At 46.8% G+C, this 15,295-nt stretch overlaps 1 protein-coding gene across 5 annotated transcripts in view; it reads left to right on the forward strand.

The window, feature by feature from the left end:
• The window catches only part of ARSG (arylsulfatase G), a 115,996-nt gene that overhangs the window by 39,524 nt on the left and 61,177 nt on the right, over positions 1–15,295 (forward strand). The window lies entirely within an intron of this gene.

Raw genomic sequence — 15,295 nt, forward strand, 5'->3', positions numbered from 1 at the left:
CCCCTGAGGTGTGGGCCCTTGGAAGGTGGCATCCCTGTGTCTGGTCTCACCCACTCCAGTCCCTTCTCCTCATCTCCACCAAGGTGAACTTTCTAGAAACACACCTCTGCTTCCAGTCCTTCAGAGGCATTTTGTGGCCCTAAGGATAAAATCCCAACTGTTCTACATCTCACAAACCGATTTTCCTCTCACCCCTTCTCTCTCGCAGCCGTCTTCACTTGTTGCCTCCCGGGTCTCGTGGGATGGGTTCTTCCTGGTGCACTCTCCCCATCCTCCATTTAATTAGCTTCTACTCACTATTGAGGTCACAGTTCTACATGAGGGCTTCAGGAAAGGTTTCTTGGACACCTCAGGTGTTCTCTGTCATTGTCCTCGCTGCTATTGATGGTGATTGTTTCATCATCTGACCAGCTGTGTTGGGTTGAATAGCACCCTCCCAAATTCATGTCTACCCAACAGGTGACCTTATTTGGACATAGGGTCTTTGTAAATGTTATTAGTTAAGGATCTCGATGATATCACAATAGAGTGTGTGTCCTAAACCCAATGGCTAGTATCCTTATAAGAAGAGAAGACACAGGGAGACACACACAGAGAAGGTAACATGAGGACGGAGGCAGAGATTGGAGAGATTCAACTACAAGCCAAGAACTCCAAGGACTGCCGGCCACTCCCAGAAGCCAGGATGGAGGCAGGGGGCAGATTCTCCCTCATAGCCCCCAGAAAGAACCAATCCTGCTGACATCCTGATTTCAGACCTTTAGTCCCCTGAACTGTTCTTTTAAGCCATTCAGTTTATGGTAATATGTTACGGCAGCCACAGAAAACTCATATACGTCCCGCCTAGCTCTGAACTTTAGGAAGCAAAGCGCCTTGTCTATTCTTCCCCACTCACATCCCTAGCGTGTAGCACAGTGCCTGGCACATAGTGGGCAATTAATAAGTATTTATTCACCAATAAGTGATTTTTTAGGAGCTCAAAATGCCCTAAAATGGCACCCCAAATTTTGCATATAGGTATTTTTTTTTCTTTTTCTGGGAGAAGAGTTAATCCGTACACAGCATTCACCAGATCCTCAAACGGACCTGGGTTGCCAAATGCTGAAGAACTTCTGCTTTCAGTGTCTGGTGGGTTAGTGGGGAAATAGCAGCCTCACTGTTCCAGCTGAGATTTGTGAGGCCTGCAAATTTTTCTCACGAGCTGTCGCCATCCGCACACGCTTCCTGGGCAGCAAGGGCGTCTCGCGGGTCCGGTGCAAACACAGTTCGGTGGGCCCCCGTCTTTCTTTCCTCCTGTGTGCAAGTATTCTCTGCATCTGAGCCTGGTCACAGGGGCCAGGTGGATGGCCCTCTGGCCCGAGGCCGACGGCTGTCCAGCCTGCACCGCGGACAGGAAAGCTGTGCTTCCTGTGAGGCCGCGCATCATGCATCGCGCGTCACCCGCTGCCTGCTCACGGCCGCTGGGGAACGGTGACTTTCAGATGGGAACTCTTATTGCCAAACAGGGTCCAGGGGTGCGTTGAGAAGTTTCTTTTCTGTTTTTTTCTTTTTCTTAGTGTGTGAGTTTCCTAGGATCGCCGGGACAAGTTAGTACAAACCGAGTGGCCCAAAACAGCATTAATGTGTCCTTTTGCAGCTCAGGAGGGCAGGAGTCTGAAATTAAGGTGTCAGCAGGGTTGGGTCCTTCTGGGAGCTCCGAGGGAGAATCTGTTCTCTGCCTCTGTCCTGGCTTCTGCTGCCTGCTGGCAATCCTTGGTGTCACTGGCTTGTGGGCTCCGATCCCTGCTTCAGTTGTTACATGGTGTTGCTGGGTGCATGTGTCCAGACTTCCCACTTCTAGTAAAGATACCAGTCCCTGGGTTAAGGCCACCCTAATTCAGTAGGACCTCATCTGCAAAGACCCTATTTCCAAATAAGGTCACATGCACAGATTCTGGCTTGGCGTAAAATTTGGGGGAACATTATTCAACCCATTGCAATCGACTCTATGACGTATCCCTTTTCCTCTGCTTCCAACAGAGTCTTCTAACGTCGTAGATGCTCAATCAGTGTTTGTTGCACTGAAGACTAAATGTCACGCTTAAGAGGACTAGAGCCACATGGTGTGAGCTCAAATCCCAGCTCTGCCACTTTCTATTCGTGTGACCCTGGGCAAGCTACGTCACTCCTTGGAGCTTTTCTTTCCTCTTTTGTAAATGGAGACAGTAATGGCACCCATATCTGATAGCAGTGTTGCGAGGGTGAAATTAAGTAAAACATGTGAGCAGTTAGCATAGAGCCTAGCATACTATAGACATGGATAGATGTTATCTATGGTTATTTTTGTTATTGTTATTAGAAATAATGTCCCTTTGAATTGTCGATGTGAATTGGCTACTCTGTATGACAAAAGGTCCAAATGACAAAACAAGGAAGGAGGACATGGGGTTCCAGTGACAAATGCCTCTTAATCCCTATGTATATGTGCACAGAGAGCCAACTTCTGCGTTTAAATCAACAACTGCAACAATAGCTAACCTAGGGTGGGGAACCTGCAGCCTTAAGGCCATACGTGGCCTTCTAGGCTTTTTGACTGAATCCAAATTTTACGGAACAAATCCTTTTATCTTTATTAATACATTTTTGTCTTTTATATTTTTTTATTTTTAAAATGAGCATATTTAAAATACCAAAGAATAAAATCAGTTTCAATGAAATAATCCTCCCAGATTGACCAGCACAATTAGAACATTAGTAAACCATAAGGCCTCAATTGACAGCTGCTAGGCTCATGATTTAGTTCTAACTTCCCCCACCTGACTGGGCCACTACTGTGCAAGGCTGGTTGACGAGAGTTTATGGGGTTGAGTACAGCAGTCTGTTATCAGCTTTTGACAATGGTGCGTTGTCAATAACAAAAGTGGAATTTGTGAATAGCTGCACAGCTCGACAGTATTTTTTAATTCTGTCTGCTTAACAGCCCAGTATGTCAAAGATGACCAAGAGAACACTGAAGGAAGAAAACAGATTTTTTAGTGAGGATTGGGAATTGCAATATTATCTTGTTTCTGCTAAAGATAAGATTATTTGCTTGCTTTGTGATACTGCAATATCAACATTAAAGAAATTCAATGCCCATCAGCATTATAACACTCATAAGGAACTCGACTATTTTAAATTAGAGAGAGAAAGGTTATGAAAGGTTGTATTGCAGAAATTAAAAGATGAAAGGAAAAAGCAAAGATAATTCTGTCAAGCGGCAACAAGACCTGGAAGTAATGCCACTGAAGCAACTTATAAAGTAGCTTATATACTCTGAAAAAGGGAAGCCATCAGTGATGTGGAAATTGTGAAAGAATGCATTGCCAAAGTTGTAGGATGCTTAGACCTTGATAAAGTTTCAAAGTACAAACAATTGGCCCTTTAAGGAGAACCATAACTGATCGGCAGCATGAATTAGCCTTCAACTTAGCAGAACAACTTCCTGCAATACTTCAAAAGGAAAATATGTATTATTCTATAGGTTTGGATCAGTCAGCTGATATTGCTGATTTGGCACAGGTTTTATCTTTCATTCAGGTCATAACAGAAGATTTTCTTTGCTACGAAGAGTTACCTGCTTTGGGTACTCTTATGAACAGAACACAGGGAATAGATGTAAGGTTTTTGGATGGTCCGTGCCGGAGAAAGAAAGACGAGCAGAGATGAAAGGGATGAGTAAAGAGGCTTTATTGGAGCGCTCCCGGGTGAGGGTAACGAGTCCTAAGAGAGGTTCACGGGTCCTGAGAGAGGGGCCTGAGAAGTCGCACCGCCCAGAAGTCTTGTGTGGGCTTATACGTGTTTTAGAGCTGGGGAATGGGGGTCTTTCGGTTCCATTATGGTTTTAGGGTGGGTATTGAGAACTAGGAGGGGCTGGTGGTATGTATGGATGTCAGGAATCTAGACCCTTATCAGGGTAATCCATCCAGGTGTGGCTATTCTTTAATTTAGCTGTGCCTTGCAGGCATTGTTTTCGGCAGGTCTCGTGGGCTTCTTTTTTCATTAGGGAGGGGAGGGGTGCCCGCCACCAACCTTACAATAGATATCTTCAACAACTTTCAGGATAAATGTCATGAAGTTGGACTGAATTTGGTAAATTTAGTGAGTGTAGGTACAGATGGTGCACCTTCCATGACAGGAAAACATGAAAGGTTTATTGCAAAGATTAAAAAAGTATTAACAGATCCAGATGCTCTCATTTCTTTTCATTGTATCTTGCAGAAGCAAAATCTCTGTGCTGAAGTTATTTTAAGTGACACTTTGCAACAAGTTATAAGTATCGTAAACTATATTTGTACAAGTGCCACACAGCATCATCAGTTTCATAACATGCTAAAGTTGAACGATCAAGTATTCAGTGTGGATTTGCCATATCATTCTAAAATGCATTGACTGTTGCAGGGACAGGTGTCAGCCAAAATTTTATCTCTGCAAGCACAGACAGTTAAATTTTATGAAGAACAGAATCAGCATGTGAATTGTTGAAAGAAGATTTCTATAGGAATGTAGCATTTCTGTGTGCCATCATGTCAAATCAAAATGACTTGAATATTTCTTAGGTAAAACTAAGTCCATATATGATATGTGGCAAAAAATCCAAGCATTGTGAAAGAAAGCTATCTTTTTTCAAAACACTTTTCCTCAAAAGGAAATTTTGGATGAACATTTTCCCCAGTTAGCAAAGGTCACTGATGAGCAGGATGATATATGCGAATCATTTGAAGAATACGCAGCTGTTATAGACCTATTAATTGCAGAATACAATGGAAGTTTCACTGACTTTGAAAATCATGACATCACACTCAAATTAGCATTTCAGTCTCACCTAGCTGCTATCACCAAGGCACCTAAAGAACTACAGATGGAATTGATCGAGCTCTCAATAGATAACATTTTAAAGTCATCGTTTGATGATCAGAAAGATCTAGCTGAAATATGGAAAAATGCAGTGGAATACCCACACCTTCGACAACATGCCCAGAAAAATGCTTTCTTGCTTTTAACCACTCATTGCTGTGAATCTACATTCTCCTGTCTAACCCAAATCAAGATGCCCTTAAGGTCACAAATAACTGACACCCATCTAGAGGATCCACTGAAACCGCAGACCTCCGTGCTGCACCAGATATTCAATTGCTTTCCAACAAAAAGCAGACACAACAAAGTCATTAAAAGGTTAGTTAACTTTAAAATTAATAGGTAGTTTTCATTTTTTGAAATTATTAAGTTCATAGTAGTTAGATTTTTACAAAATAATGGACATTTTAAAGTATATCTAATTGAAGTTCTTGAATGTGGCCTTATTGGATTATAGCTAAATTAATGCAACCTTCCAACATGAAAAGATTCCCCAGCCCTGAGCTAACCCTTTACTGAGTGCTTGTAAAGTGCGAGGCTCTGGGCTTCACCCCATTTCATTCTTGCTACCATCTCACCTTTCTCGTGTTTCACAGATGAGGAAATTGAGGTAAAGTAACTCACTCAGAGTTGTTGAGTGGCCAAGCCAACATTCAAACCCAGATTCTCCCATTCTAGGGCCTTGTCCTTGGGCTGGCCTTGCCATCAGAGCTGTCAAGGAGGATGAGATTGGAATCTCAACATTTTTTCTCCCTTTGGTGCTGATGAAGGATTTTCGTGCTATCCAAGTATAAGAGGCAACCTGAGAAATGTGATTTAGATGTCAGTCATGGGAAAAGTTGATCCAACCATCGGTCGGGAGGCCTGCCCAGCTGGGGATGTGTGGTGGCTGCATTTGCAGATGCCTGTGGTCTTATCTCACCTACTCCAACTTCGTTTCCAACCCTCTCCTCATGTTCCTGATATTGCACTTATTTCTGTTCCTCAAACACACTTTTCCCTGCCTCAGGACCCTTGCACTCGCTGTTCTCTCTTACTGGCAAACTCTCCCTTCAGGCTTTGAGTGGCTGGTCCCTTCTTGTCCTCTGCTCTCCACTCAGATGCCGTGTCCTTGGAGATACCTTTCCTGACCACTCCCTCCAGCTTTGCCTCGCTGCCCCAGGCATAGCCCTTACCCTTTCCCCAGTTTTATTTCCATGGCCTGTACCCCTGTTGACATGACCTCTGTTTCCTTCTTTATTGCCTGTCTCTCACACTGGAATGTCAGCTCCTTAGAGGAGCAACCTTTATCTGTCTTCTTCATGCCTCTGGTGCCTAAAACAATGCCTGGCATGTGGTAGGTGCTCAAAAATATTTGTTCAAGTACTCCAAGTACTTGGACTACTGGATCCAAACTTCTGGGCATGTATGCGCGAGTTCACCACAGCATGGGATCTGGAGCCAGACTGCTGGGGTCTGGTACTTGCTAGCTCTGGGAGGGAGACTGGACTAATTAGTAAACTTTGCTGGGCCTCAGTTTGTTCATCTCTACAAAGAGACAATAATGGCACTGACATCACAGGGTTGCCATGAGGAGGAATCGAGTTAAGTCATATAAGGCATTAAAAGAGCCCCTGGCATATATTGGTGCTTGTTGAGCGCTAGGTCTGCTACAGTCACTGTGACAGCGGCTCTGTTCCCCTGTCCTCCCCCACGTTCCTCTCCCCTGGCTGGAGGGTCACACCCATGTTCTCAGCTTATGTTGCAGAAACACCTTGTTCTGTCCACGCTCTGGTGTTCCGCCCCTCCCCAAGCTGAGCTGTAGAACTCGTCTGTCCTCTTGGAATCTGCTTGATTCTGCACATTCCTAGACCAAACCCCCAAGGCAACACTTAAAAGTTGCTATAACATTTCCCTTTTACTTCCTCCTGGCTAGCACACACCATTTGTTTTCTGGTTTTTTTTTTTAACCTGGCTATGGTAGATGTGGTTTGCCCATTTTGTGGGCAGAAAAAGACATCCACAACATAACTCTGATGTCATTTATTGTTGCAGAAAAAGAGGGATCCTTGGGGCAAGAAAAACAGAATCTTCCAGTGCCTCCGCATTTTGGCGTCCCTTTTCAGACTTCCTAAACTCCACTGACATGGAGATAAAGTAGGGATTGTGGCCTGTAGCCCCAGGGCTTCGAGCCCATTTCCAGTAGCCCAGGTCAAAGAGCAACCCCATCACCACATCACGTAGTGAGAAGCCGGGGCCCAGGGAGACTTGAAGTGCTTCTACTATGATAGTTAGCTCTCTGCCACGGGGGAGTAGATTATCTGCTTTGTGGGTTCACTAGTTTGCAGATGGACCATATTAAAAATAATGATGAACTATTGTTTTGTAAAAAAGAAAACTCCTACAAATCAGCACACATCTCTTTATCAGAGGGCATTGTCGTTGGGGGCATCGTCCGTGATTGCTCATCTGTGCACTGAAAGGGTACAAGGCCCCTTGCACTTGTTTGTAGGTTAAGCAACCAGCATATTTTGCCCTTGGCCTTGTGAGCTGTCATTTTTGCCAGTGTCCTGTGCAAATCTGAGCTGGGCAGTGCTAGCAAACGTTTGTAAGCTTAAAAATGATAAGATAGCCAGAAGCAAATCAAAATGAAATCTAAGGGAAAATCCCAAGGACTTAGTAATCAACTAAAACTTAAAATTTTCAAGCGATTAAAATAGGGGAGATGTAAGGCAACTTGCATTACAGTAGGGGACAGAAGAATGAATGGCCCATGCTTTAAAAAAGAGAAGAGGACAAATACATTCAGTTGGCGTCTTTTCCAGCTCTTCAAGCAGTCTGAAAAATATATATATATATAAATATATTTTTGAGATGGAGTCTTGCTCTGTTCCTCAGGCTGGAGGACGATGGCGTGATCACAGCTCATTGCATCCTCAAACTCCTGGGCTCAAACGATCCTCCCGCTTCAGCCTGCCGAGTGGCTACGACTATAGGCACGCACCACCACACCCAGCTAATTTTTAAATTTTTTTGTAGAGCTAGGTCTCGCTCTGTTGCCCAGGCTGGTCTCGAACTCCTGTTTTCACGCGATCCTCCCACCTCAGCCTCCCAAAATGCTCGATTTACAGATGTGAGCCACTGTGCCCGGCCAAGCTGAAAATACGTAAGACATTCTGAGAACCCAGTGAATAACCTTGACAATGCAACCCTAGTTTGGTTCTTGTCGGCAGCACATGCAGAGAAAGCCAATGCTGGTTTCACCTGTGACGAACAAGCAACATATTTCTTGAAAATTCTTGGTCTGGGAAGTCCCTTGCATATGTCTTCTGGCTGGGTGGCCAGATTCAAGCAATGGACTAGGATTTCCAGATGGGGGTTTGGGCTGCTGAGCAATGATGACTCACAGGTCTCTTGGAGGAGAGAAGGAGAACGACCAGTGATCGTGAGACAGAGGTGGTGACAGGCTGCAAAGCCCCGGCACTGCCCACTCACTTGAACTGTCTGCCAGGCTGGCCCAGAAGCAGAGTCGATGGCGTATTGTAATAACGTTTGCTTACAAGCATTGATTAGCGATATGTTAACTTTGCACCTTGATCTCGTTTCCTCCCTGCTTTCCCCCTTCTCTGCCCCTGGTTTAATTTTGAGTCTAGCCAGTGTTCTGCTGCCACTGTGGCTGCTGGAGTTATAGGCAGTGGCGTAGCTAGGAATCAACGATCAATATTCACCACAGGAAGGTCAGAGGCTCCCAGGGACTTGAGGCTGTTTCTAAAAAGGGCCTCGGTGAGGAGTGAATTGAGCTGTCAATTTAGTCAAACACCTGGTTTGATTTCTGTTCTCAGAATTGGCATTTTTTTCCCCCCGAGAATCTGTCCACCTTGTGACCTCTCAAGCCTCTTTTTCTCAGCCACCCTGCTGCCTTGGGGACTTGGCAGTGCCCTAAAGGAAGACACAAACCGGGCAGGCACGCACGTGGCAGGGGTTGTGATAAGGTCCTGATGTCTGTGGACAGCAGGGGAGGAGGGCAGAGAGGACATTCTCAACAAGATTGCTATCGGGAAGGGAAGGACCCTGCCACCTCTGTGATTCCCTCCCTCCCTCCCTGATACAGTGACTCAGATTCAGGGCTGGGAGGACCCTCCCTGAGCAAAAATCTTCTTATCCTGATGACCTTTGCCACTACCCCTGAGATGTTTGCTTTGGTAGGTCCCATCCTAATTTCTCCTTGTCAGCTCTCAGTGTTGTGGGCCAGGTGACTTCACGTCTTTGCACTTGGGTAAATAGGTCAAAAAGACATAAAACTCGCGTCATGCCCACCTATCAGCTGGGGCCAGTGAGGGCTGGACAAAAGGGACTGCAGGTTTTTACCTCATGGCTCTGTTTGGTAGATGGGGACATGCAGGAACACAATGACCTAGATGGTATCCAATCTTAGAGAAAAGAAAGGAACTGAAATATTAACCAGTGGGGCCTTGGTGCCAGCGTGCTTAAGCAACTGCAAGTTCAAAGTAGCCCATCCAGTTGCTATTATTAGTTCCTCTTTTAAGCCTCCCAAATAGAGTCACTCAACAATGAATCTCTACTAAGAACAGGTCATGAGACAAAAGCTGGGAAACCCTAGTCAGCACTGCCCTTAAGAGGCTTATGGCCAAAATAAGGCAAATAAAGACAAGAAAACCAGGCTTTAGAATGCTGGGGTGTAATGTGCTGTAAGAGCAGGAACTCCCACCCTGTCTCCTACCCCATGCTTTTATAACATGAGTTGGATGTAACTGACCTGACAGCTTAGGGGATGGATTAGCACATCACTTACACATCAGTCTCAGTTGAGAAAGAGAAAGGGCCCATGCTGGGCTTCTCACCTTTTGGGTGATAAAGCGCAGATGGAGAAGCTGTGTTAAAGACAGTTCTGTGCGGCCACAGGAGGAGAAAGGCCAGTGCTCTAGAGTGAAGCCAAGAGGTCACCAATAGAGGTTATCTGTTATTCCCTGAATGCTGAGATCTGAAAGAGGAGTAGGAATTAGCCAGACAAAGGGAGAGGGAAGAGTGTTGCAGCCAGAGAGAAAAGCAAGAACAAAGACCCAGAACTGAAGGGGGCCCATTCATTCAACAGCTGTTCCTAAAGCCTTGCCCCGGGCACTGTCCTAGGTGCTGGGAATACGTCCGTGATCCGGGCACTCAAACGCCCTCGCTGTCTGGGTGTCCTGGGGTGGGGTGGGTGGGGGTTGCATTCTTGCGGTTGAGTATGGCTGGGCCGGGGGCAGTGAGGCTGGACTGAGGGTGCAGGGCATTTGGACTTGATCCTGGAGGCAGTGGGGAGCCCTGAGAGACTCAAGTCATCGGCCCTCGGCTGAGATGGAATGTTCCAGCTTACTAGGGAAGGTCCATACCGGCAGCTGGGATGGCAGGGGCCACAGGGCAGGGACCTCCAGGGTGGCTTGACTCAGGGTGGTGGCAATGGAGAGCGGTGAGGTGTCCTGTCTGGGAGGCACTTAGAAGCCTGCGTGTGTGTCCTTCCTTCAGCACGAATGTGCACATGCCCACAACAAGAATGTGGAAAGGAAAGGGAGAATTTGCCACGCTCAGCTGCCAGGAATCCTTTTTTGAAAAGAACTAATGAGTGGATGAATGAATGAATGAATGAGTAAACAAAACACCCCAACTCCACTATTTGCTACCACATTTGCTTGCAGTTTCCAAAGGGCTCCCATACCCCTTATCTCAGTGATCTCACTAAACAACAGTCTGAGGACTGAGTCGGGTGCGTTCCCACTTCACAGACGGCAACACGGAGGCTGAGCTGGGCTGGTTCTCCATTTGTCTACAGCCTCTTTCCAGTTACCTCCTCCCACCCCTCTCCGTCTACACACAAATGCCACAACAAATGATTTTTAAAACCTATTTCTACCTCCGTGCCTTTAACTTATGAATGGACCAAGGATAGATTTTATTCCAGTCACATAGCAATTTAGAGAGTTGCCACAGAAAGCCTCATCATCTATTTCAAACTCCTTGTAAATGAAGGCTGGACATGCTTAGCTTTGCAGTGTTATGTGTCTCCAGGGCTTTGGTGGCAGCGTTTCCAGCGCTAACGTTCCCTGGTTCTAATACACGTAATTTATGCAATAGCAAGTTGCTTTGGTTTCTGTCTGGCTGTGTCTTAATTTGCGTTGATTTTCGTGTTAACAGGCTGCTGTAATGTGTGGCTTTGTATTGCCAGCTTTGCCTTACAATGTATTTTCAGACTTTAATTAGGACCCCTGATGGTGAACTGGCCTGAGCCTGCCCAGATAGATTTGGGGGAAAACCAAAAAAAAAAAAAAAAAAAGAAAACCTTTCCAAGTAACAACACCATTTTGTTTATTAATTTAGTCCCCACCAAATGGAGACAGTGGCCGGAAGAGGGGGAAAAAGTGACAGGCAAGTCAGTTCATAAGGCTTCATTTTTAGGGGTACAATCTCTCCAAAGACTTGGAAATAAAGGAAATAAGATTGTTTCTCTCTGTTTCTCTCTTCAGAGAGTTAAGCTTTGAACTTTAACACACCGTGGGGAAGGAATTGAGCCCGAAAAGCATCAGCTTAAGTGATCATGTGAGAAATGAACTAACACGTTTTTTCCAATCAAACCACCTGAGTTCCTCTCTTCAAGTTTTGTTTGTTCATTCACCAGATGTCGCTGGAGCAGACCTGACCCACCAAGGCACGGTGCCTGGGGCTGGTGTTGCAACGCTGAGCCCCATCCTCATAAAACCCACAGTCTGCAAAGGAACTTGAAGCTACATCTTGGTAGAAATGTGTTGCTGGAGCCGTTCCTAAGATGATGACATTAACATGTCCAGGGAGAGACCAAACGTAGGGCAGTCGTTTACAAAGGGCAAGGGGGCAATAACATTCAGGCTATGTATTTTTGGCGCTGCCCAGGTGTATTGGTCATCTCAGGCTACTGTAACAAATACCGTAGACTGAGTGGTGTAAACAACAAATGTTTATTTATGGAGGCTGGAAGTCCAAGATCAGAGTGCTGGCGTGGTCGGGTTTTAGTGAGTGCCCTCTTCCTGGTTTGTAGGCGACTGCCTTCTTGCTGTATTCTGTATTCTCACGTGGCACAGAGAGAGAGAGAGAGAGAGAGAGAGAGAGAGCAAGCGAGCTTTGGTCTCTCTTCCTCTTTTCCAAACAGCCCTCATCTCATCATGAGCCCTACCCTCATGACCTCATCTAAATTTAATTACCTTCCAAAGACCCCACCTCTAAATACCGTCACACTGGGGATTAGGGTTTCCACATAGGAATTTTGGGGTGAACACAAATGTTCGTTCCACAGCACCAGGCAAAGAGAAATGGTGGTTCAATAGCCTCTGAGTATCCCAGACCCGCTATCAAAGGTCAAACCACAGTAGGAATAAGATTGGCAAAATAAAGGACTTTTTCTGTGATCCATTTGAAGTCTCTTGGCATTAAGGAACTCCACACTCGACGGGGTGAGCTTTGGATTCTGATTTCCCATGTAACTCGTGTACAGGAAGAAAACATGTTGACCACACTGACACTCTGGTTCCTGTGCCCGTCCTTGGAAGTCAGTTGGGACATGGCATTCCCGTGTCTTTCTTGGGCTCATGTGGTTTGTGTGGATGTGAGTCAGGCTGTCAGGGCTGGCACCACCAAGAGTCAGTCTCAGGAACTTCCCTGCCAAACACCGGCTATCGTAACACGATGACCTGGTTAATGTAATACCCTCTGTGGGCCGGCCCAGCCCCAGCCAGCCTTCCCTCAGATGCTGTAGTGGAAAGAGCACAGTGATTTGAGTTGGGAGGGTCTGGGTTCAAATTCTAGTTCTGTCATTTCCTAACCGTAGGGGTCTATAGGCTTCAGCTCCACTGGGAGATGCGTGTGCACTAGGTGTTTTGTACACATGTGTTTTTGAGTGTATGTGTGCGTGACTCACCAGTCTTTGGATAGTTAAGCCTCAAGGCCTCTTCTCATGCCTAGGCCGGTGCCTTAGTCTCACGTCCTTTAGGCTGGGCCTGGGGACAAGGCACGTTTTCTTCTCCACTAAGACTTTACTCTGTCTCTCGGGGTTACAGTCTTACAGCTTGAGATTCAACGGAAGAAGAGAGCTATTTCTTACTCTCTGGTTCAGAAAATTCCAAGTTTGGATTCTGAAGAGCCCTGCTTGGGTCATGGGTCATGGGCCGGTTCATTGAGGACAGAAGACTGTGCTACTCTGATCAGCTCACGCTAGAGTCCTGGGCCCATGTTGGGGTAGGTAATTGTGGGGCAGGGAACATGCACGAAGAGCCCCATGAGAGCCATGTGGAAGAGGTGGGTGGATGCTCCACAGTAAAACACAACTGATGACTGCTCCAGCCAGTGCTCAGATATTGCCAGGTGAATGTCTGCATTGACGAGAAAAGGCTGCAAGGAAGTTTCACATGCTCTAGAAGATGAGGTCAAGGCTTACCTTACTGGGGGATGAGGAAAGACTGTGACCATGGTAGGTTTTGAAGGATCAGTAGGTATTTGGAAGGGAAGAAGAGGGGTAAAGCATTCTTTAGCAGAGGTACGCAGAGGCAAGGTGTTGAGCTGGAGAGTTGGGTGGGACATGGGTGAGGGAGGGATTTGAGATGTTCCAGGAGCAACAGTCCTGTTGGGCTGGATTCTGGGGACATGTTGGGTGGTGTATTAGTTTCCTAGGGCTCCCGTGATGCAGCGCCACTAACTGAATGACTTACAACAACCAAATTTTATTCTCTCACAGTGCTAGAGCCTAGAAGTTCAAGATCAAGGTGTTGGCAGGGCCACACTCTCTCCAAAGCTCTAGGAGAAGTTCCTTCTTTTCCTCTTCTAGTTTCTGGTAACCCCAGGCATTCCTCGGCTCGTGGCGGCATAACCTCAATCTCTGCCTCTGTCCTCACATGGCCATCTTCCCTCTGTGTGTCTGTGTGTCTTCCCTTAGCATTCTCTCCTCTTCTAATAAGGACACCAGTTATATTGGACAAGGACTAACTGCACTCCAGTATGACTTCATCTGAACTTCAGATTATCTCTGCAAAGACCCTATTTCCAAATAAGGTCACATTCTTAGGTATGGGGGTTTAAGACTTCAGCATATCTCTTTTGGGTCACAGTCCAGCCCACAGCAGGCGGCAGTGGCTCAGAAGGCTGCAAAGGTAGGCTGAGCCAGAGCAATGTGGGTTCTGGTGGCTAAGAGCTGGGGCTGGGGGACGGCATGATGGGTCCATGTGCTGGCGTGGATTAGAGAGAGGGACTCGGGTGAGGGACAACCACCATGTTGAACCTGGTGGCATCACTGGGAATGAGGAGAAGCTGAAGGAGGCAAGAAGTGGCAGAAAGACTCGCGATGATGCCTCAGTTGACCGGGAGGGGTGAACACGGGCTTTTGGCAGGAGGGATGCTGAGCTTGATTCTGTGCATGTTGAGGCTGAGGTGACACGCAGCTTCTGTGGGTCAGCGAACGTGGCACCAGTGTAGTGCCCACTGCAGCCACGTGCCGCTCACCCCTGGAATTTCATCCACGTGTGCCCTGCTCCCTTATTGCTCCTCTACCATGCTGGAATATTCTCTATTCTCTTCATCCCATTTAGCCTTAATGACAGTAATCACATTAACTACCAAGAATTTTAGAAACCTACTTTGCCTGGTGCTCTGCTAATTAGTTTGTGCACTGTCTCTTGGAATTCCTCAGATAACCTGGTGGGGTGGGTCTGATTATGCCCATTTTGCAGATGAGGATACGGAGGCATAGATCAAGTGACCCATCTGGTCTCACACTGGAGAGAGTCGGGGCGGTGTTTTGAACCCAGGTTTGTTCCTCTGTGCTGTTAACCTTCCCATCACTCTGCCTCCCACAGCACTTTCTTTGTGTTTCTCTAATAGGGCTCGTCTCATCTGACCTTATCACCCGCGTAAGTCTCGACACTTCTGCTCGAGCCTGAGCTCTCTGGTGGAAAGGGCTGTAGCCGCCCGGCTAGCTCTGTTGCAGTTGGTTGCGTTACACCTGCAGCTCGTAGGTGGAGGATGTGAGGTGACAGGTGATGTGCATGTGTCGGCTGGGAGGCAGCGAGAGGAGCAAAGGGGGGAATGTCCAATGGTGTCTTCACATCTACGTATCTAGCCGCTGGAGAGATTAAGTCTTGGTTTCCGCAGAGACCCCGGTTGAGCAAGCCAGTTTCCGTGCAGGCTGCGGCCGTCCCGCCAGACCGGAAGAAACAGGTCTCACCAGGTGGCGTGCAGGTCCTGAGCTGGTGACAGTGGAGAAACGGCTGTCCCGAGGTCTGGAGTCATACCCCAGGGCACTGGTGGGCGTAGGTGGTTCTCTGGTGGAACTCCGGCCTAGATAAGGGAGGCAGGCAGCGAGCAAGAGACAAGTCCCTGAACAAGATAAGGTCAGATAGGGCAAGGGCTGGGGACAAAACACAGCAGT

The sequence above is a fragment of the Lemur catta genome, chromosome 15 (assembly GCF_020740605.2).
Source record: "Lemur catta isolate mLemCat1 chromosome 15, mLemCat1.pri, whole genome shotgun sequence".
NCBI classification, from domain to species: domain Eukaryota; kingdom Metazoa; phylum Chordata; class Mammalia; order Primates; family Lemuridae; genus Lemur; species Lemur catta.